Genomic DNA, 21,763 nt, shown 5'->3' on the forward strand with positions numbered 1-21,763 from the left:
TGAAATCTGTGGAAACTAATGACTTTATGAGACAGCAAGAATCTGTTAAACAAAAACAAAAAGTCAAAAAAATAAAAGAAACTGTAAAATACCTCATCAGCAAAACCACTGACCTCAAGAATATATCCAGAAGAAACGACTTGAACATCATTGGGCTTACCAAAATCATTGAAGAGAAAAAAAAAGTCTGGATTCAAAATTATAGGATTTAGTGATGGAAAATTGCCCTGATATCATGGAACAGAGGGCAAAATAACTATTGAAATAATACAGCAGTCCCATCTGGAAAGGGATCCTAAAATGAAAACACCACGGAATATTGTGGCCAAATTCCAGAACTATCAGATAAAAGAGAAAATTCTGCAAACAGCCAGAAAGAAACAATTTAGATACCAAGGAGCCACAGTAAGAATTACACAGGACCTAGATGTATCAACATTAAAGTATTTAAGGGTCTGGAATGAGATATTCAGAAGAGCAAGGAAGTTTGGAATGCAGCCAAGAATTCACTATCTGGCAAAACTGAGCCTTCTCTTCCAGGTAAAAAGATGGATATTTACCAAAATAGGAGACTTCCAATTTTTCCTGATGAAAAGACTAGAGCTAAATAGAAAATTTGAACTTCAAACAGGAGACTCAAGAGACACATAAAAAGGTATAAAAAAGAGTAAACAACTGCTATCCAATAAGATGAAACTGGCTATATCCCCACCTGGGAGAAAGATTCTCATAATTTTAGAGAATTGTAACTATTAGAGAGAATATACTTAGCCAGAAGTAATGAACACTCATGATTTATCCATGATAGAATGATTTAAAAACAATATCCCCTTAAAAAGGGAGGAAGGAGGAGATTGAATGGAGTAAAACACATTATATTGAGAGGTACAAAAGACCTATTGCAATATAGGGGAAGAAAGGAGGAGGTTAGACCCACCTGAATTTTCTTCTCATCAAATGTGGTTTAAAGTTAACTTAATCACACTCAGTTAAGAAATGTATCATACCTTTCAAGTATTAAAAGGGGAAAAGGGGAAAGGGGGAGGGGGAAATGGGAAAAAGGAGAAAAGAGGAACTAACAGAAGAAAGGAAAGGAAGAAGGGGAAAAGGGAAAGGGGAAAGAAAAAGGGGGGATTGATATAAGAGGGCAAACACACTGAAGGGGGCAGTATTCAGAAACAAAATACTGGGGAGTATGTATAAAGGGGAAAAAGGGGAAAAATACAAACTGAGGGAAGGCAATAGAGGAGGGCAATAGAGTCATTATAACTTTGAATGTAAATGGGATGAACTCTCCCATAGAATGTAAGTGAATAGCAGACTGGATTAAAAACCAAAATCCTACAATATGCTGCTTACAAGAAACTCATTTGAATCAGAGGGATACATACAGAGTAAAGGTAAAAGGTTGGAGCAAAATATATTTTGCTTCAGCTGAAATGAAAAAAGCAGGAGTAGCAATCCTTATCTCAGACAAAGCAACTGTAAAAATAGTTCCCATTAAAAGAATAGAGAAGGGGAAAATATATCTTCCTAAAAGGTTCCATAGACAATGAAGCAATTTCAATATTAAATATGTATGCACCAAATGGTATAGCATCCAAATTCTTAGAAGAGAAGTTGAATGAGTTACAGGAAGACACAGACAGCAAAACTCTACTGGTGGGAAACCTCAACCTCCTGCTCTCAGATTTAGATAAATTTAACCATAAAATAAACAAGAAGGAAGTTAATGAAGTAAATAGAACGTTAGGAAAACCTAGACATAATAGACCTTTGGAGAAAGTTGAAAGGGGATAGAAAGGAATATACTTTTTTTCATGCAGTACATGGCACTTAGACGAAAACTGACCATGTATTAGGGCATTAAAAACCTAATAATCAAATGAAGAATGGCAGAAATAGTGAATACATCTTTCTCAGATCATAATGGAATAAAAATCACATGTAGTAATGGGCCAGGGAGAAATAGACTTAAAACTAATTGGAAACTAAATAACCTCATTTTAAAGAATGAGTGGATCAAACAACAAATTATAGAAAGAATTAATGATCTTTAAATGCATACATGAATAAATTAGAGAAAAAGGAAATCAATGAACTAAATAAGCAACTAAAAAATTAGAGAAAAAACAAATTAAAAACTCCAATTAAATACCAAATTAGAAATTCTAAAAATTAAAGGAGAAATTAATAAAATCAAAAGCTAGAAAACTATTGAACTAATAAATAAAACCAAGAGTTGGTTTTATGAAAAAAAAACCCAATAAAGTTGATAAATCTCTGGTTAATTTCATTAAAAAAAGAAAGAAAAAAACCAAATTGCTAGTATCATAATGAAAAAAGTGAACTCACCACCAATGAGGAGAAAATTAAAGTAATAATTTGGAATTATTTTGCTCAATTCTATGCCAATGAATTTGACAATCTAAGTGAAATGGATGAATATTTACAAAAATATAAGTTGCCCAGATTAAATGAAGAGGAAATTAAATGCCTAAATAACCCTATCTCAGAAAAAGAAGTTCAATAAGCCATTATTGAACCCCTTAAAAAAATCTCCAGGGCTAGATGGATTCACAAGTGAATTCTATCAAATATTTAAGGAGCAATTGGTTCCAATTCTATATAAACTCTTTGGCAAAATAGGTGAAGATAGAACTCTGCCTATCTCTTTCTATAACACCAATATGGTGCTGATACTTAAATCAGGAAGAGTCAAAACAGAGAAAGAAAATTATAGCCCTATCTTCTTAATGAATATAGATGCAAAAATCTTAAATAAAATCTTAGTGAAGTGATTACAGCAAGTTCCAACTAGGATAATACACTACAATCAAGTAAGATTTATCCCAGGAATGCAGGGCTGGTTCAATATTAGGGAAAACTATATCAATATATCAATTAACTATATCAATAAAAAACCTATCAGAAATCATAATTATATCACTAGATGCTTTAAAAGCTTTTGACAAATCACAGCACGCATTCCTACTGAAAACACTAGAGAGCATAGTAATAAATGGATTGCTCCTTAGAATAATAAACAGTGTCTATCTGAAACCACCAACAAGCATTATATGCAATGGGGATAAGTAAGAGACATTACCAATAAAATCAGGCGTGAAACAAGTATGCCTGTTATCACCTCTACTATTCAATATTGTGTTAGAAATCTTTGCTTCAGCAATAAGAGAAGAAAAAGAAATTTAAGGAATTAGAATTGGGAAGGAAGAAACAAAACTCTCAGTCTTCGCAGAAGACATGATTATATATTTAGAGAATCCTAAAAAATCATCTAAAAACTACTAGAGACAATTAGCAACTTTAGCAAAGTCATAGTATATAAAATAAACCCTCATAAATGTTCAACATTTCCATATATTACTAGCAAGTTACAGCAGCAAGAGCTAGAAAGAGAAATCCCATTTAAAGTAACTTCAGACAATATAAAATACTTGGAAGTCTATGTTCCAAGGCAGACTCAGAAACTCTATGAGAACTACAAAACACTTCTCATACAAATAAAAACCAGTTTTAAATAACTGGGCAAATATCAACTGCCCATGGATAGGCTGAACTAATATAATAAAAATGATAATTCTACCTAAATTAAGCTACTTATTTAGTAACCTACTAATTAAATAAGTTAGAAAAAAATTTGCAAGTAAATTCATATGGAGAAATAAAAAGTCAAGAATTTGCAAAAGAAGGTGGCTTAGCCCTACCAGTTCTAAAATTATATTATAAAGCATCAGTCATCAAAAACTGTCTGTTATTGGCTAAGAAAGAGAGTGGTAGATCAGTGGAATAGACTAGGGGCAAAAGAGATAGCAGGACATGATTATGCCAATCTGTTGTTTGATAAACCCAAAGAGTCCAGTTTCTGAGATAAAAACTCTCTCCAATAAAAACTATTGGGAAAATTGGAAGTTAGTATGGCAGAAACTTGGACTATATCAACATCTCACACCCTATACCAAGATAAGATCAAAATGGGTGCAGGATTTAGACATAAAAACCAATATTCTAAGCAAACTAGGAGATCAAGGAATCGTTGACCCGTCAGATTTATGGAACTGGAAGCAGTTTCTGACCAAGGAAGAGATAGAGAGCATCATTAAAAACAAATAGATAATTTTGATTATTTGAAATTAAAAAGATTTTGCACAACCAAAACCATTTGCAAAACCACAAAAAAAAAGAAATGTAGTAAATTAGGAAACAATTTTTACAACTAACATTTCAGATAAAGGACTCATTTATAAAATATATAGAGAACTGAGTCAAATTTATAAAAAAAACCAAGCCATTCCTCAGTTGACAAATGGTCAAAGGATATGCAAAAGCAATTTACAGATGAGGAAATCAAAGCAATCCATAGTCATATGAAAAATTGCTCTAAATCATTACTGATAAGAGAAATGCAAATTAAAGTATCTCTGAGGCACCACCTCACACCTCTCAGACTGGCCAATATGACCAGAAAAGACAATGATCAATGCTGGAAGAAATGTGGGAAATCTGGAACACTAATGCATTGTTGGTGGAACTGTGAACTCATCCAACTTTTCTGGAGTGCAATTTGGAATTACACTCAAAGGGCAATAAAAATGTGCATACCCTTTGATCCAGCAATACCACTACTGGGTCTCTACCCTGAAGAGATTATGAAAAAAAGTTAAAAACATTTCTTTTGCACCTAGTCTATTCCACTGATCTTGGTCAGAAACTGCTTCCCGTTCCATAAATCTGACAGGTAAACGATTCCTTGATGTCCTAGTTTGCTTAGAATATTGGTTTTTATGTCTAAATCCTGTACCCATAAAAATATTCATTGCAGTCCTGTTTGTAGTGTCAAAGAATTGGAAATTGAGTGAATATCCATCATTTGGTGAATGGCTGAACAAATTGTAGTATATATATATATATATATATATATATATATATATATATATATATATGTATATATACATATATATATATGTATATAATGGAACACTATTGTTTTATTAGGAAACCATGAGGGATAGGAATTCAGGAAAGCATGGAAGGACTTGCATGAACTGATGCTGAGCGAGATGATCGTACAGCCTAACATCAACATGGGGTTGATGATTAATTTTGATAGACTTGCTCATTTTATCAGTGCAACAATCAGGCACAATTTTGGAGTATGCGATGGAGATACCATCTGTATCCAGAGAAAGAATTTTGGAGTTTTAACAAAGACCAAAGACTGTTACCTTTAAATTTTTTTTAAAAAAGGTATCTTATGTAATTTTTCTGTCTCTTATATTTTATTTTTTCCTTAAGGATATGATTTCTCTCTCAACACATTCAATTTTGATCAATGTATAGGATGGAAACAATGTAAAAACTATCAGGATGCCTTCTGTAGGGGATAGGGAGGGAGGGTTAGCAAGATTGGGGGGGGTGAATTTTAAAATTCAACAAACAATAAAAAAAAGTTGTGGCTGTAATACTTTCAGTCTAAGGTAAACTAAAGGAGAATGAAGTTATAATTGCAATTCTTACCTCCACTGCATGGAGGGAGATAGAGGGAATTCTTTCTTTTGGTTTTGTTTGATAGAATCTTGATGTCTCATAGTCATTAGTTTATTGTCCAATTCTAATTTGCAAGGATTTATTTTCTTCATTTAGCTTTTGCTTTTCTGCTTTTCCTTTTCCAATAGGTTAATTTAAATTTTAAAGGGGTTGTTTTCTTTTTTCCAGTATTAAGGAGCTGTTTTCCTTTTCAGTTGGTCAATTTTACCTTTTTTTTTTTTTTAGGATTTTGCAAGGCAATGGGGTTAAGTGGCTTGCCCAAGGTCACACAGCTAGTAATTAAGTTTCTGAGTTCAGATTTGAACTCAGGTGCTCTTGACTCCAGGGTCGGTGCTCTATCCACTGTGCCACAAAACTGCCCCCCATTTTACTTTTAAAGGAGTTTTTTGTTTTCTTTAGTCATTTTTTTGTGTTTCCTTGTACAATTTTTTTCCATAATTCTGCATGACTCATTTCTTTTCTCAATTTTTCTTCTTCCTCTTTTCTTTGGCTTTTAAATTTTTTTTAAAGTTCTTCCAAGAAGACATTTTGGATTTGAGACCAATTCATAATCCCCTCGGAGGCTTCACATAAGGTCATTTTGTCACTGTTTTCCTTTCCTCCGATGGCTTTTTGATCTTCCCTATCACCATAGTAGCTTTCTATGATTAGTGCTCTCTTTGGGTTTTTTTGTTTATTTTGAAACTTGAATTCTGCTCCTGGGACACAGGGAGTACAGTCCAAAGCTATTTGTTCAGAGTGTCAGGTATCTGTTACCTGACTTTCTAAACTTATGTCTTGGGTGTTCTTGGCTTTGCTCCCTGCATTAGGGTACCCCAACTCAGATCCTCTGGTCACATCAAGCTCAAAGTTTGCCTTCCATTCTGAATCTGGGGCCCCTCATTGCTGACCTGCTCTATTGCTGGCCTGCTAATCTGGGACCCAGATTTTTAGTTACTAAACTGCACTGTTACTAAGAGCCCCACTCTGGCTTCCCAGTTTCCCTACCTACACTTGGCTATACTTCCCTTTTCCTGATGTGAGACAGACCTTTCCTGAAGTTCCTCCAAGATATCTTGACTTTTTGTGGGTTCTGTCACTTTAAGGTCTATTTAGAAGCTTCATTGAAGGTTGTTTCAGAGAGATTGGGAAATACTCTGGGAGCTTCCTGTCTTCTCTCCACCATCTTGACTCTGTCCAGGAAGTCTCATACAGAAAATCTTGCGTAAGGAAACTCTCTACCCATACAGTTTGGCATCTTCTCCATAATGCAATCTTAGGTTGCCCAGAGAACTAAGAAATTAAATGAGTTGTCCAAGACCGATTTTTTTTTGAGAGGAAGGATTTTAATTCAGATCTCTCTAGCATTGAAGTCAGCTTTTTATACATGCATTATTTCTTTACTTGCAGAAATTGGCATTTTCTATATGATTTCTCTGTCTTAGATCTAAGTAGATTTTATTGAATTCGAGGGTGGTATTAAAACTTTGGTTGAAACCTCTATTATCTGCATTTAACCTTAGTTATGAGGTTATGAATTCAAGGGAAAATTTTATCAGTTTGATTTTTATTAAATTTTAACAAACTTCCCCAAATATTTTTATTTAGGATTTTTCTTTTGCAAATATGGTTAAAATAAAATAAAACCAATAGTCTGGGTACTTATGGGCATTGTTATCTCATATGAATTTACCCAGTGGTGAATATTAACTGAACAGTTCTTTATGAAAGGAAGAGAAAGGCATGATTTAACACCAAAAAATTCCTAATGGTAGACGTCATAGGAACAAGGGAAGACTTCATGGAATTCAATGATCTTGAATTGGAAAGGTCTTTCCTTTTACTCTCACTTTTCACCTTAAATCTCTAAACCTTGCCAGACAGTGACACCTACTGGTTTTACATATATATATGTATATATATATATACATATATATGTGTGTGTGTGTGTGTGTGTGTGTGTGTGTGTGTGTATGTATGTGGTGTTTTTTTTTTCAGCCCATCAGAGAAATCAAGAGAAGGCTCAGGATGTCTAGAATAGGATTTAAGCCTGAGGAGAATTTTGCACTTGGATTTGGGACTGTGCAAGAGAAGTACTGAAGTAAGATATGAACCTAACACCCTTTCCCTGACCAGATATAGTTCTTATAAAGATCTGCATATTTCACAAGATAGCAGTAAATTTTCTGGATGTCTTTCTATCCTCTTCTTGTTTTGTTTTATTCTGTATGTTTTTTGTTAGTTCTGTTAGTTCTATAACTCTAGCTGCCTGTCTCTGTCTCTGTCTTTCTATGTCTGTCTGTCTGTCTGTCTGTCTGTCTGTCTGTCTCTCTCTCTCTCTCTCTCTCTCTCTCTCTCTCGGTTTTAGTTTTAATGTAAGGTTTGAGGTTTAATCTGGGACTATTTTTATAAAATTCACTCTTATCCTTTACATCATGGAGCACAATTCACTTCATTTGCAATTAGTTGGCTGCCTGCAACTGTGCACATTTCCATATCCTCAGGAATATTATCCTCTCTTTTGGCCTCGAAAATTTCTGGGCTTCCCATATCTGGAGGGCTTCCATCTCCCATAAATCTTCAATCTCTCCTACCAATTGGGAAAACATTTCCCACCGCCATCTTTCCCATAACACTCTGGACTATTAAAATCTACTAAGTTACCTGACTTTGTAACAAATATATATCTATATCTATATCTATATCTATATCTATATCTATATCTATATCTATATCTATATCTATATCTATATCTATATCTATATCTATATCTATATCTATATCTATCTATATATTTCATGAAATCTTGTTTCTTGTTGCTCCAATTCAATTAACTCTTCTATTTGCCTCTGCAAGGAGAAGCATTAAGTCACTGTTCCATTCAAATGCATATTCTATACATCTTGTTTCTTTTACAGTGGGAATGGCAATATTTGTACAATTTAATCAATGAAGCAGCATTCAACAAATGTATGAAGCAATATGTATAAAGTGCTGTGATGGTTATAAAAAAGATAAAAATAAAACTGCACTTGCACTTGCCCCTAAAGGTCTTATGTTTTATTCAAGGTAGTGGGAGGGACATACCATACAGTATGTGTATATATGAATATATATAAAATAAATTCAAGACAATTTCAGAAAGAAGTCAATATAATAAAGGAACAGACTAGAAAAGGAAGAGTTTGAATAATGGAATTCAACAGTTAATAAACAAAAAATCAGAAATTATTTAGTATAGAACTCTTATTTAATAAGGAAAATTCTGAGAAAACTGCAAAAGTCAAAAGAAATTGGATTTTGCCCAACATATTAAAACATATTTTGCAATAAATTCAAAATGGATAATGGAGACTGAATATTAAAAATTAAACTATAAGAAATTAAAAGGGAAATAAATCATATACTTTTCATGGATATTGTTGGCAGATGCATTCTCAACAAAACAAAGGATAAAGACAGTTACAAAAGAGAAAATTGATTTTTCTTACATTATTTTTTTTAAAATTTGCACTAGCAAAATTAATAAAAAACAATAAAAGAAGCATTTGAACAAAGAAATTTTTTGCATCAAATCTCTTTTCGAGTTTGACATTTAAGATATATAGACAACTAACAGAAATAAATAAAAATCAAAAGTCATTTTCCTACAGAAAAATGGACAAAAATATAAGTAGTTCTCAAAAGAAGAATTACAAACTATCAAAACCATATAACATGACACTACAAATCACTAATAATAAGCAAAAATATAGTGTAACAATATGGGAAGCAATTTAGAATTATCCAACCAAAGTGCCTAAAATGTCCATACAATCTGACACAATGATTCCACTGTTAGTGGCATGTATGTCTAAGATGACACTGACAAAAGGAAGGGTTTCATCTACACTAAAATATTTATAATAGCATTTTTAATGTTTGCCAAGAGCTAGAAACAAAACATATATGCATTATTGGGGAATGAGACTAGGAAACTATGCTATACAAATGAAATGAAATATTATAATTCTAGAAGTAACAAATTATGATATACCTAAAACCCATGGAAAAATTTATATGATCCAATGATAAGTGGAAGATGTAGAGGCAGGAATGTAACATAAATAATTACCACAAAAATATAAATGGAAAACACAACAGATGCAAAAGAATAAAATGAATGTTATGGAATTTGAAAGAATATTATTGTTTGTCTTTTGTTCTTGGAGGTGACCAATGACATTATGTCTTGACTTGTGAGTTAATTGGGTTTAAGTGAGACTGTGCAAAGTCATCAGCCTTACTTCTCTAATAATTAAAGTCCAGTGACTAGAGAAGAGTCAAAATGGGCCAATGGTAAAGATTAGAAATTTAGAAGATTCCCATCATTTGAGGAATGGCTCAATACATTATTGTGCTGAAATATTCATTGCACTACAAGAAATGACAAAAGGAATAATTTTAGGGGGAAAAAAACCTTGGGATATATTAAATAAACTGATGCAAATTAAAGTGGACAGAACCAAGAGATTATAATAATAATTAACTGGGACAGACTAAATTACTCTGATCAACAATGATCCAAGATAATTTCAATATATTCATATTGAAAATGTTATCCAGCCCCAAAGAGTGAACTGATGAACTCTGAGTGCAGATTGAAGCATATTTATTTTCTCCCCACCATGGCTAATATGGAAATGTAGTTATCATGACTATACAATATATAATTGATATCATATTTCTTGCCTTCTCAATGAATGGAGAAGCTGAGGGAGGGAGAGAATTGAGAATTCAAAAATTTTAAAAATTGGGGCGGCTAGGTGGCATAGTGGATAAAGCACCGGCCTTGGAGTCAGGAGTACCTGGGTTCAAATCCGGTCTCAGACACTTAATAATTACCTAGCTGTGTGGCCTTGGGCAAGCCACTTAACCCCATTTGCCTTGCAAAAATTTTTTTTTAAAAATTAATGCTAAAAACAAACAAATAGTTGAAATTTTTTTTAAAACTGGAAGGTATCACATTGAAACTGAAGCAGGAAGAAGGTAAGTGACTTGCCAAGGATGACACAGCTAGGAAATGTCTGAGACTGAATTTGAACTCTGATCTTCCTGACTTCAAGCTCAGAGCTGTATCCGGAGTGTCACTGGGCTGCTTCTGTTACTTCTTTTAATAGTAGAATCTTCATAAAATGTTGTAATGAGTTAAAGAGCAACCATGTAGTTCCTCATAGAGGTTTGCTTTTATTTTGAGACAAAGTGTTCAAAAGAGTTGTTTCACTTTTACAAAAACATAGGTTTTGGATTTTGTGATCTTTTCTGGTATGACAGATGACTGTCTCTTCAGAAGATATTCATTTGGTTCTTGTCCTTCCTTAAAGAAGAGACCAAAATGACATCACTATGTTAAATACAAATTACAGCATGTCCAGTTTGGGCTGATCATATCAATCAATACAGGTTTGGAATCTCTTTGAGCTTAAAATTAATACAGATGCTCCATCAGCCATCACCACATCATCCATATGTGGAACCATTGGTTACAGCAAATAGGAAAGTTTTGAACACAGTGGAAAAGTTCAATTACCATAGTAATGTACTTTACAGGGAAGTACATTTTGACAATGAGATTGACACACACATTGGGTTGGGTACAAATAATCCATGTGAACACCTGGGGTGGGTACTCTAAAACTGCACATCTCACAGCAAATTTGAGCTTTCCTTCTTGCTCATAGAGCACAGCACCTCTCTGATGAAGGCATACCATGCTGAGAGGTCTTGTGCCAGTGTCTCCCATGTTACAAAATCAATTCTACAATTCTTAGGGGAGACCTTGAGAGTGTTCTTGTATCACTATTTCTGATACCCCTGAGAGCATGTGCACTGTGTGAGTTCGCCCTACAAAAGTCTTTTTCTCAAGTATACTTTTGGCATTTGAACAATGTACTCAGTCCATTAGGGTTTCACTATAGTAACATTTGAACGTTTGGCAGATTAGTTTGGGAAAGGAGCTGAGTGTCTGGTATTTTTTCCTGCCAGGTGATCTTTAGACTCTTCCTAATACAATTTAAATGTAAGTCAGTTTCCTGGAATTATGCTGGTCCAGATTTCATAGGCTTACAACAATGCAGTTAGGACAATGGCTCTATTGACCTTCAGTTTGGTAGTCAATCCAATACCTCTTCTCTCTACTCTTTCTTTTGGAGTCTCCCAAACACAGAACTAGCTCTAGCAATGTGTGTGTCAACCTCATTGTCAAAAATGTACCTCCCTGTAAAGTACATTACTATGGTAATTGAACTTTTCCACTGTGTTCAAAACTTTCCTATTTGCTGTAACCAATGGTTCCACATATGGATGATGTGGTGATGACTGATGGAGCATCTGTATTAATTTTAAGCTCAAAATGAGCACAAGCAGCAGAGAATCGATCCATATTTTGTTGCATCTCAACTTCAGAGGCTGCATTTGAATGCACAATCATCTGCAAGCAGAAAATCATACACCAACATTCCCTCCACTTTGGTCTTGGCTTGTAGTCTTTTGAAGTTTAAGAATTAATCTTGAACTTCATCCTCAGTGAAAGTATTTAATAACATGGCTGAAAACCTCATGCTAAAAAGCATGGGAGCAAGGACACAGCCTTGTTTCATTCCATTGGTGACCAGGAAATCTGGAGAGCATCCTCCATAATCCAGAACCTGGGCAAACATGCCATCATGAAACTGAAGTAACATGATGATGAACTTCTCCAAGGAAACTAAATTTTGACATAATTTTCCATAAGTCTTCCTGACTGACAGTATCAAAGGTCTTGGGTAGGTCTATTGTGTACAGACTTTTGTTCTGTTTCTCACAGAAATAGCAAACACCATATCGACTGAAAGATCAGTTTATTGAGAAGGACTCTGGCAAGAATCACCTACTACTGAAGACATGCACATCTCATGACCTCATCACAAACATTGTCTTCCATTTACCTAAATACAATAAAATTTCCTGTATGCACCCTCATAGCAAACACTGGCATCAAATAGACTATGTAGCTGTAAGAAGAGACAGAGAAGATGTGAGAGTGATAAAGGCAATGTGTGGTGCAGAGTGCTGGACTGGTTACAGACTTTTCTCTCCAAGCTAAATATTTACATTTAACCAAGAGGTGATCCGTGGTAAAATGGCTACTAGAAGAATTAATGTCACAACATTAAAGCATCTCTCTGAACAAGGTGAGTTTGTTGCTAACTTGGAGGGAAAATCGAGCCAATATTGGACAATAGTGGACAATAGAAATTGGACAATAGAAAAAGTTTGCACAGCTTTCAGATCTCTGCTGTTCAGCACTGCTCATCTGTGTCAGAACACTCACAAACATCAAGATTGGTTCATTGAAAATGATGAGGAAATAAAGAAGCTCCTAATTAACAACAAGAGCGCCAGAGGGTTTACCAGTAGGATAGTTCATCCATTTCTAAGAATGCAGCATCTAATTCCACCAAAAGTAAAGTACAAGTGAAGGTTTGAGAGATGCAAGACTCCTGGCTCAGTAAGGAGGCAGATGAAATTCAGTTTTATTCAGATAGTAATAAACCAAAGTGCTTTTTATGATGCCCTGAAAGCTATTTATGGGCCAAAGACCTATGGTGCATCTTAACTGCTTAGTACTGATGGATTCACATTGATTAACCAAAGGGACATGATCCTAGAGAGATGGGTTCCATAATGCTCTTGACAGACTGTCATCAATCACTGCAGAAACCATTGATCATTTACTTCAAATTGAAGTCAATCAGTCCCTAACTGAAATTCCAACTGAAAAAGAGGTTTTGAATGCTATTAGATTCCTTTCATGTGGCAAAGTACATAGAAATGATTTTATTCCAGTTGATATCTACAAGGTTGCTCATATAATTGCTCATACAAAAGTTGACTGAAATTTTCCAGGTTATATGGCATGAAGAGGTTATCCCCTAAGAATTCAAAGATACCTCCATCTTCCATCTCTATAAAGGTAAGGGGAATAGATTGTCCTGTGACAATTACGGGGACATCTCTCTTTTAGTCATTGCTGGTAAGATTCTTGCCAGAGTCCTTCTCAATAGGCTGATGCTTCACCTGGAAGATGGTCACCTTCTGGAGAGCCAGTGTGGCTTCAGGAAGGGTCAAAGAACAGTCAACATGATGTTTGCTGCCTGACAATTCCAGGGAAAAAAGCCAGAACAGATCAGAAGTCTGTATACAACATTTGTAGATCTGACCAAGGCCTTTGACATCATCAGTTAAAAGAGTTGATGGAAAATTATGTTGAAGTTTGTTGTCCAGAGAAGTTCATCAGTATTATACATCAATCTCATGATGGCATAATTGCTTGGGTTCTGGATAGTGAATGATGCTCTCGAGATTTCCCAGTCACCAATAGAGATAAACAAGGCTGTGTCCTTGCTCCCATGCTTTCTTTTTTGTTTTCAGCCCCATTATCAAACACTTTCACTGAGGATGAACATGAATGACATCAAGGTCAGCTACTGCTCCAATAGCAAATTCTTCAATTTGAAAAGACTACAAGTCAAGACTAAAGTGGAGGAAATATTGGTGCATGATCTTCTGTTTGCAGATGATTGTGCACTCAAAGCAACCTCTCAAACTGAGATGCAACCAAGTGTGGACTGATTCTCTGCATCTTCTGCTAATTTTGGTCTTAGTATGTACATCAAGAAAACACATGTGCTTCATCAGTTAACACTGTACCATCCATATGTGGAACCATCAATTACAGCATATGGAGAAGTTTTGAGTATTGTGGACAAGTTCCTTACCTCAGCAGTATCTTTTCCAAAAAGGTATATGTTGACAATGAGGTTGACACTCACATTGCCAGAGCTCAGTATTTGGGAGGCTCCAAAAGAAAAGTGTGGAAGAGAAGAGGTATTAGACTGACTACCTGAAGGTCTACAAAGATCTTTGCTGACCTCATTGCTATATGCCTGTGAAACCTGGACAGTCTACCAGCGCCATGTCAGGAAACTGAATCACTTCCATTTAAATTGTCTTGGGAAGATTCTGGAGATCACCTGACAGGAGAAAAACCAGACACTGAGGTCCTTTCTTAAGCTAAATTCCCTAGTATTTCAACATTACTACACAGAATGCAACTATGTTGGGTTGGTTATGTTGTTTGAATGTTAGACGTACACTTGCCAAAAAAACTATTTTATGGAGAACTCACATGGGGCAAACATTCACAAGGGGTCAGAAGAAGTGAAACTGGGATGATCTGAATGTCTCATTGAAGAACTTTAGAATTTATTGTCCAGCATGGAAGATACTGGCACAGGACCTCCCATCATGGCATGCCCACATCAACGAGGGTGCTATGCTCTATGAGGAATGAAGAATTGAAGTAGCTCAAAGGAAACATGAAATGTGTAAGTTTAGAGTTAAGCACCCTAAGTGATCACGTGCCTGATCTATCATAGAGTATTTTGAGCTGGTATTGGTCTGATCAGCCGCAGTCAAACACACTGTAATTTATGTCAGATCTAAAGCTGTCATTTTGGTCTTCTTCAACTATGAAGAATAAGAACCAATCAATCAACTAACTAACTTTAAAACCATTTCTCCTTTGTATGCTGTGCTAAATTTTTGGATTTAAATGTATACATTTTTAGTCAAAATTTTAAAAGGTTCTTCAGTGCTTTCACATTTTAGGATTTCCTTGTTTGTTGTGTAATATATGTGTATATGTATGTTTATATAAATATTATGAAAAATGTTTTGCTTTAAAGTCCTTTTCTATACCTATTGGTATAATCATAGGATTTGGATGTGTTTGTTTTGAACATGATTCATTATGTTATTTGTCTGCCTAACACAAACAATACCCCCCCCCAGTATAAAACTAACTTCATCCTAGAAAAAATGTTTTGATCCATTCTTATTTTTTTGCTATAATTTTAACTGAAATGTTTGACTCAATATTCATTAATAATATTGTTCAATAGTTCTTTCTTTTTATCCTTCCCTATAATAGAATTATATTTGTCTCATATAAAGAAGCTTAATAGATTGGTTATTCGCTCAATTTTTGAGAATAATTTATGTTGTATATTAATATGTACTTATTGCTAATTAATATTTGACAGATTTCTTCTATTAATCCATTTGGATCATTGTTTTTCTTTCTTTAATACTTCCTTTTCATCAGTTCATTCAAGTTCCCCCAAAATTCCTGAAATCTATTACTGTCAATTAGTTGACCTTACAAATTAATTAGAAAGTGTTGTTTCATATGTTTTCCAAATGAGTTGAAACTCTACTAAAACTCTTCATTTGGGATATTTTTTAACAAGTTAGGAAGTTCTTTTCCAAGTATTTTTCATATGCATATATGAGTGTTTTATAAATTATTTTCCCCTAGGTCATTAACTATGCTTAGTGTTAGAACCAAAACATAAACCTAGGTCTTACTTTATCAAAATCAGTGCTCTTCCCTAAAGAGATTATGAAAAAGGGTAAAAAAAAATCACTTGTACAAAAATATTCATAGCAGCCCTGTTTGTGGTGGCAAAGAATTGGAAATTAAGTGAATGTCCTTCAATTGGGGAATGTGGTGTATGTCATGGAACGTTATTGTTCTATTAGAAAGCAGAGAAGCCTGGAAGGATTTGCATGAACTGATGCTGAGTGAGATGAGCAGAACCAGAAAAATATTGTACACCCTAACAGCAACATGGGGGTGATGATCAACCTTGATGGACTTGCTCATTCCGTCAGTGCAACAACCAGGGACAATTTTAGGTTATCTGCAATGGAGAATATCATCTGTATCCAGATAAAGAGCCATGGAGTTTGAAAGACTATTCCCTTTAATTTAAAAAAAGTTATCTTATTATGTAATCTTGCTATCTCATACTTTATTTTTCTTTCTTAAGGATATGATTTCTCTCTCATCACATTCAACTGAGATCAGTGTATACCATGGAAACAATGTGAAAACTAACAGAATGCCTTCTGTAGGGGTGGGAGGAGGGGAGCAAGAATGGGGGGGATTGTAAAACTCAAAATAAATAAAATCTTTCTTAAAAAAATCAGTGCTCTTTCCATTGTGTCACCAAAACCAATTTTCCTTCTACTATATTACACTGTCTTATTGATATATCATTTAAGAATTATGACAGAGGTAGGACTTTGAAAAGGGGACAAATTTGATTTTTCCCACAATACCTAGAAAGCACAGTTTTAGCATTTCTGTATAATAAGTATTGATTTCAAAATTTAAGGATGAAGGATTAAATATTCATTTTATATGGTACTGTATTTTGGCTCTAAATGCAAACTAGCTGAATTTGGATATTTAAGGATAAGAAAAACAAGTAAACAGTTTCTTTAATCTGTTATTAAATTGTGAAATCAATGAGAGGAGGGGCCACATTGTATTTATCTTTACATCTCTATCAGCTATCTTCATACTTAATATACACCAAATAAGTGGGTGCATGAATAAATAAATAAGCATGCTATCCAACTTCCCAATTACCTTGCTTTAAGAAGGGAGTTGTGATCATTCTTGCAACAACTAAAACCTTAAACAAAAAATCAAAAATAAAAAGAGTAAACTAATAAATTTTGCTCAAATATATTTCTTATTCTCATCCATGCTTAACTGAAAGGATGTGATTTCATCTGTATGGGAAACTTCTGATGTAAACTTAGTAGATAAGCCTGAGGAAGTTGGCTAGTGTACATAGAGGTTTGTTCATTTCTTTAGGCAACCCAGTAAGTTCCAGAGGCTAAATTTAAATCTTATTCCTGAAAACAAATCCTATATGCTATTCACTTGCCCACTTCTTCTATCCCACAGTTAATAGTATACTAGAAATGATACCTATTATAGTAATGATATTTCTTTTATGTCAGCATAGTATTTGTGCTAAAGAGTAAGCTTGTGGTTGTATTAAAGTTATTCTTGTACTAAGCTTGATTTCCTTATGTTAGAAATGAAACCATAACTCCTATTTCCAAAGTAGGGTCCCATGGCTCCTAATAATGAAACAGCCTAGAGTGACAGGAAGTTCATTTATTTAACATTCCTTGCAGGAAATGGGCTCTCTTCCTAGTGGAGAGAGTCCCGGTTGCCAAAATGTCCAGTCTTATATAAAGCTTAAAAGGCTTTTTCTCCTCCCTTCTGAGTAAGACAATGGTCCAAGTTATCAGGGGTACAATCTAATCAACACCCCCAGCCCCATATCCCTTAATATGGTCCCCCCCATTATACAGTGCATGTTATGCTAATGAGCCTCAATCGTCAGAGGGAGTGTGTGAGTTACTCTGCATCAGACTTATTAAGCATGCCTACTTGTGAAAGATCAGGAATCCTACATCAACCAGAACTAACTAGAACTGGTTTCAGTCTAATCTGAGGTTGGGTTAGAACTCTTTCAGTTTGGGTCAATTCTTTTTCTTTCCTTTTGTCTTAGCTCCAGATTAATGCACATATGCTTGTGCCTTTCAGCCTAATCAATAGTCTAAAGACCCCTGCCTTTCTCATATACTGTTTTGACAGATACCTGTGAAATCTTAACAGCCTCCTCTCAAATCCTCAGTAATTTCTCATACTTAAGTCATAAACTAACCTTTTCCAGATCTTTGGCCTCAGGTACACACTCATATGCATAACTGTTTTTCAGATATACTTAGAAACATTTCCTTTTTCATTAAATTGTGTTCTCCTTGATATAAATTAGCATGCTAGAATGCTAAGAGAAAAAAGAAACCATCTGTCATTTTTCATTGAATTGTTTTGACTTAGATTTTTATATTGATATCTATTATTTGGAATTACTCTGAATGAATTTCTCCACTATTAGTTCATTTGGATATGCAGCTAATTTTAGTCTATGACTATGCAGATTCAGTTGCAATACTTTAACTGACTTCTAATAAGTTTTCTATAAGAATGTCAATAGTCATAAGTCTTCTCCATCATGACTTTGTCTAGTCAGTTGATTAATCTGCTCAGTGAGTTCTGTGGCATTTCTACTAACCTGCAAGTAAAGATAGCCTTAAATCATTTTTAAGTATATATGTGTGCTTATGTTTCTGTGTCTGACAGAAGAGTGTGTGTATTTGCTCACTTAATTCTATCTTGAACTCATCAAATTCACTCTTCAATTGTTAGATGGAGTGTCTCCTCTTGGGCAAGTAGCTCTGCTACTAGATAACACAGTAGAGGAGAAGAAAAGAAATAAATCTCCTTCCCATCTAATGCCTTCCAATTTAAGCATAGGGGTCACACTTTAGAAGGAGAAATATTTGTTTAGTTTTTAATAGTAAGAAAATGTTGTTCCTGTCTGATGTTTTCTGAGGTCTCCCTCTGTAATAGATGTAAATTCTCTCCTATTGTTCAATATAACTCCATAAATGTAAATTCACCAAGACAAGAACAATCTCAGATCATCCCTTTACAGGAGGGTAAATCTCTTACAGCTTCCAGCCTCTCAGAATGAGTACCTGACCTCAATCATGAAGAGGGGGCCGGTTCCCTCTTTTATCCACTTTCCCCTGACTCTTTTATTCACAGAAAGTAGGCAAGGCTATAAAAGTTTGTCCTACACTCCCCTCAAGATCAGATGGAATTTATTCACTAGTGCATGAGCCAGACAGCTTTAAGACTGCTTTCCTCACTCTCTTTCCTTCAGTCATTTTCACCTATACCTCTGTTTTTCAGCTTGTCCTCAAGCAACTTATTATCTTTCCAGGAAAAGGTTTAATCTGTGAATTATGCAGACTTGTATAATAAAAATCCTGAGCTTTTCCAACTCCAGGGATAGTCCTGAGTTTTTTCACTTTCAAAAGAACTCCCATCCTTATGGCAGCACCACCAATTTCCCAGTCTTCAGCACTTCACAAATCCTTCCAGCCTGAACTGACCTGAATTCACAAAATGTCCCCTGAAATTTGCTAAGACTCTAATACTAAGAATTAAGAAATTTACTCGGGGATGTTTCCCCAAGTAACTATAATTCTATCCTAAATATTGAACTACAGAGAAATAAGTCCCAAAGCATTCCCATTTATTTTCTTGGGACAGAAAACTTTTAACTATAAGTAGAGATTAAAGGAGTACAGATTTGGGTTCCCCTCCTTTTTCTATCCAAGTTCATTAAGTCAGAGAATTGTAATCAAAATATTAAAATTTTGTTAACAGTCATTCCTTTATGAAGTACAAATATCATTCACTAATGGAATTAAACTGGAACAAGATGGAGGTTAGATTTTTTTTTCTGATTTTCCTGAAGCTTTTCAAAATAAGAATTATGCATGAGATGAAGTAATTTCAGCTGTTTCTGTTGCTGGGGATTGGGGTTGCCAATTTAAGATTGAAAGGTCTTGAAAGGTAAAAGAATTCACATACATCCCTGGGATTTTAAAACCACTCAGGATTTATTATACAAGCCTGCAAAGCATACAAATTAAAATCTTTTCTCCTCCTGGAGAAGCAGCAAGCTGTTGGTAAGTTGTTTTAGGGCAGGAGAAGAACAAAGGCTAGGCAAGGTTTGAGTGAGAGAGTAAAGAAAGAGAAAAGGAAAATATGGCATAGGGACCCATGGTTCTTCAGCAGACCTAGGTTGGAAATATATGGCACTAGCTTAGGAAAAGGGAGAGGGGAAAAGAGAAAGAGAGAGAGAGAGAGAGAGAGAGAGAGAGAGAGAGAGAGAGAGAGAGAGAGAGAGAGAGAGAGAGAGAGATCCATCCTTGTAAGGTGAAGGTAGGGTGAAGAAGAGAGAAAAGAGAGGGTACTTCTCAGGATGACTGAAACGTACTACTGTAGTGGGTTGGACAAGGGTGGCACTTAGAAAGTGATCTAGTGCCTGGCTTCAGGTATTCTCCAATAAGTCAAATAGCCTTTTCTTTTTTAAAACTTTTTTATTGATATTTTATTTTTACAAAACATGTTATGAATGTTTTTCAACATTCATCCATGTGCATATGTATATTTTTGAGTTACAAAATTTCCTTCCACCCTCCCTTCCCACCCCGACCCCCCTCAGTGGTGAACAGGCTGGGTAACATTGCACAAAAATATTTGTGATAAGCATTAGATTAGTCATTTTCAGTATGAAGAATTAGGATTAAGGAAAAAGAGATCATAGTGTATTATCTTAGAAATAACTTGCTAGAGTCTCATTGCTAAAATTTTATTTTAAGATTTTTGCATCAGCATTCATTAGGAAGTTTGGTCTATAATTTTCTTTGTCTTTTTTGGTTCTTCCTGGTTTAGGTATCAGCACCATATTGGTGTCATAAAAGTAATTTGGTAGAACTTCTGTTTTTTTAAATAGTTTACATAGAATATGAATTAATTGTTCCTTAAATGTTTGGTAGAATTCACTTGTAAATCCATCTGGACCTGAAGACTTTTTCTTAGGGAGTTTATTCAATTTCTTTTTCTGAAATGTGGTTATTTAAGCATTTTTATTTCCTATTCTGTTAATCTGGGCAGTTTGTATTTTTGTAAATATTCATCCACTTCACTCAGGTTATCCAATTTATTAGCATACAGTTTGGCAATGTAACTCCATATTATCTCTTTAATTTCCTCCTCATTCATGATTAGTTCACACTTTTCATTTTTTATACTGGTAATATGGTTGTCTTCTTTCTTATTTTGAATCAGATTAATCAAAGTTTTGTCTATTTTATTGGCTTTTTCATAAAATAACTCTTAGTTTTATTTATTAAATCACTGGTTTTCTTGCTTCAGTTTTGTTAATCCCTCTCTCAATTTTCAGAATTTCTAATCTGGTATTTACTTGGGGATCTTTAATTTTTTCTTTTTCTAGCTTTTTTAGTTGCACACCTAATTCATTGATCTCTTCTTTTTCTATTTTGTTCATATAAGGCATTTAGAGATATAAAGTTTTCCCTCAAAACTGCCTTGGCTGCATCTCATAAATTTTGGTATGATGTCTCATTATTATCATTTTCTTGGATATATTTATTGATTATTTTTATTATTTGTTTTTTGATCCATCCATTATTTAAAATTAAGTTATTTAGCTTCCAATTAGTTTTTGGTTTATCTTTCCATGACCCTTTATTATATGTAATTTTTATTGCATCATGGTCTGAGAAGTATGCATTTATTATTTCAGCTTTACTGCATTTGATTATAAGATTTTTATGCCCTAGTACATGGTCAGTTTTGGTATGGGCACTATGTACTTCCTAGAAA

The 21,763-nt window shown here is 34.4% G+C and overlaps 1 long non-coding RNA gene across 1 annotated transcript; it reads left to right on the top strand.

Moving 5' to 3' along the window:
• Positions 1 to 403: 403 nt before the first annotated feature.
• Positions 404 to 8,546, top strand: LOC141498404 (uncharacterized). The gene is made up of 3 exons (XR_012471626.1): positions 404 to 540; positions 7,546 to 7,648; positions 8,466 to 8,546. It is a non-coding gene; the product is annotated as an uncharacterized LOC141498404 (long non-coding RNA).
• Positions 8,547 to 21,763: the final 13,217 nt, after the last annotated feature.

The sequence above is a fragment of the Macrotis lagotis genome, chromosome X (assembly GCF_037893015.1).
Source record: "Macrotis lagotis isolate mMagLag1 chromosome X, bilby.v1.9.chrom.fasta, whole genome shotgun sequence".
Lineage (NCBI taxonomy): Eukaryota > Metazoa > Chordata > Mammalia > Peramelemorphia > Peramelidae > Macrotis > Macrotis lagotis.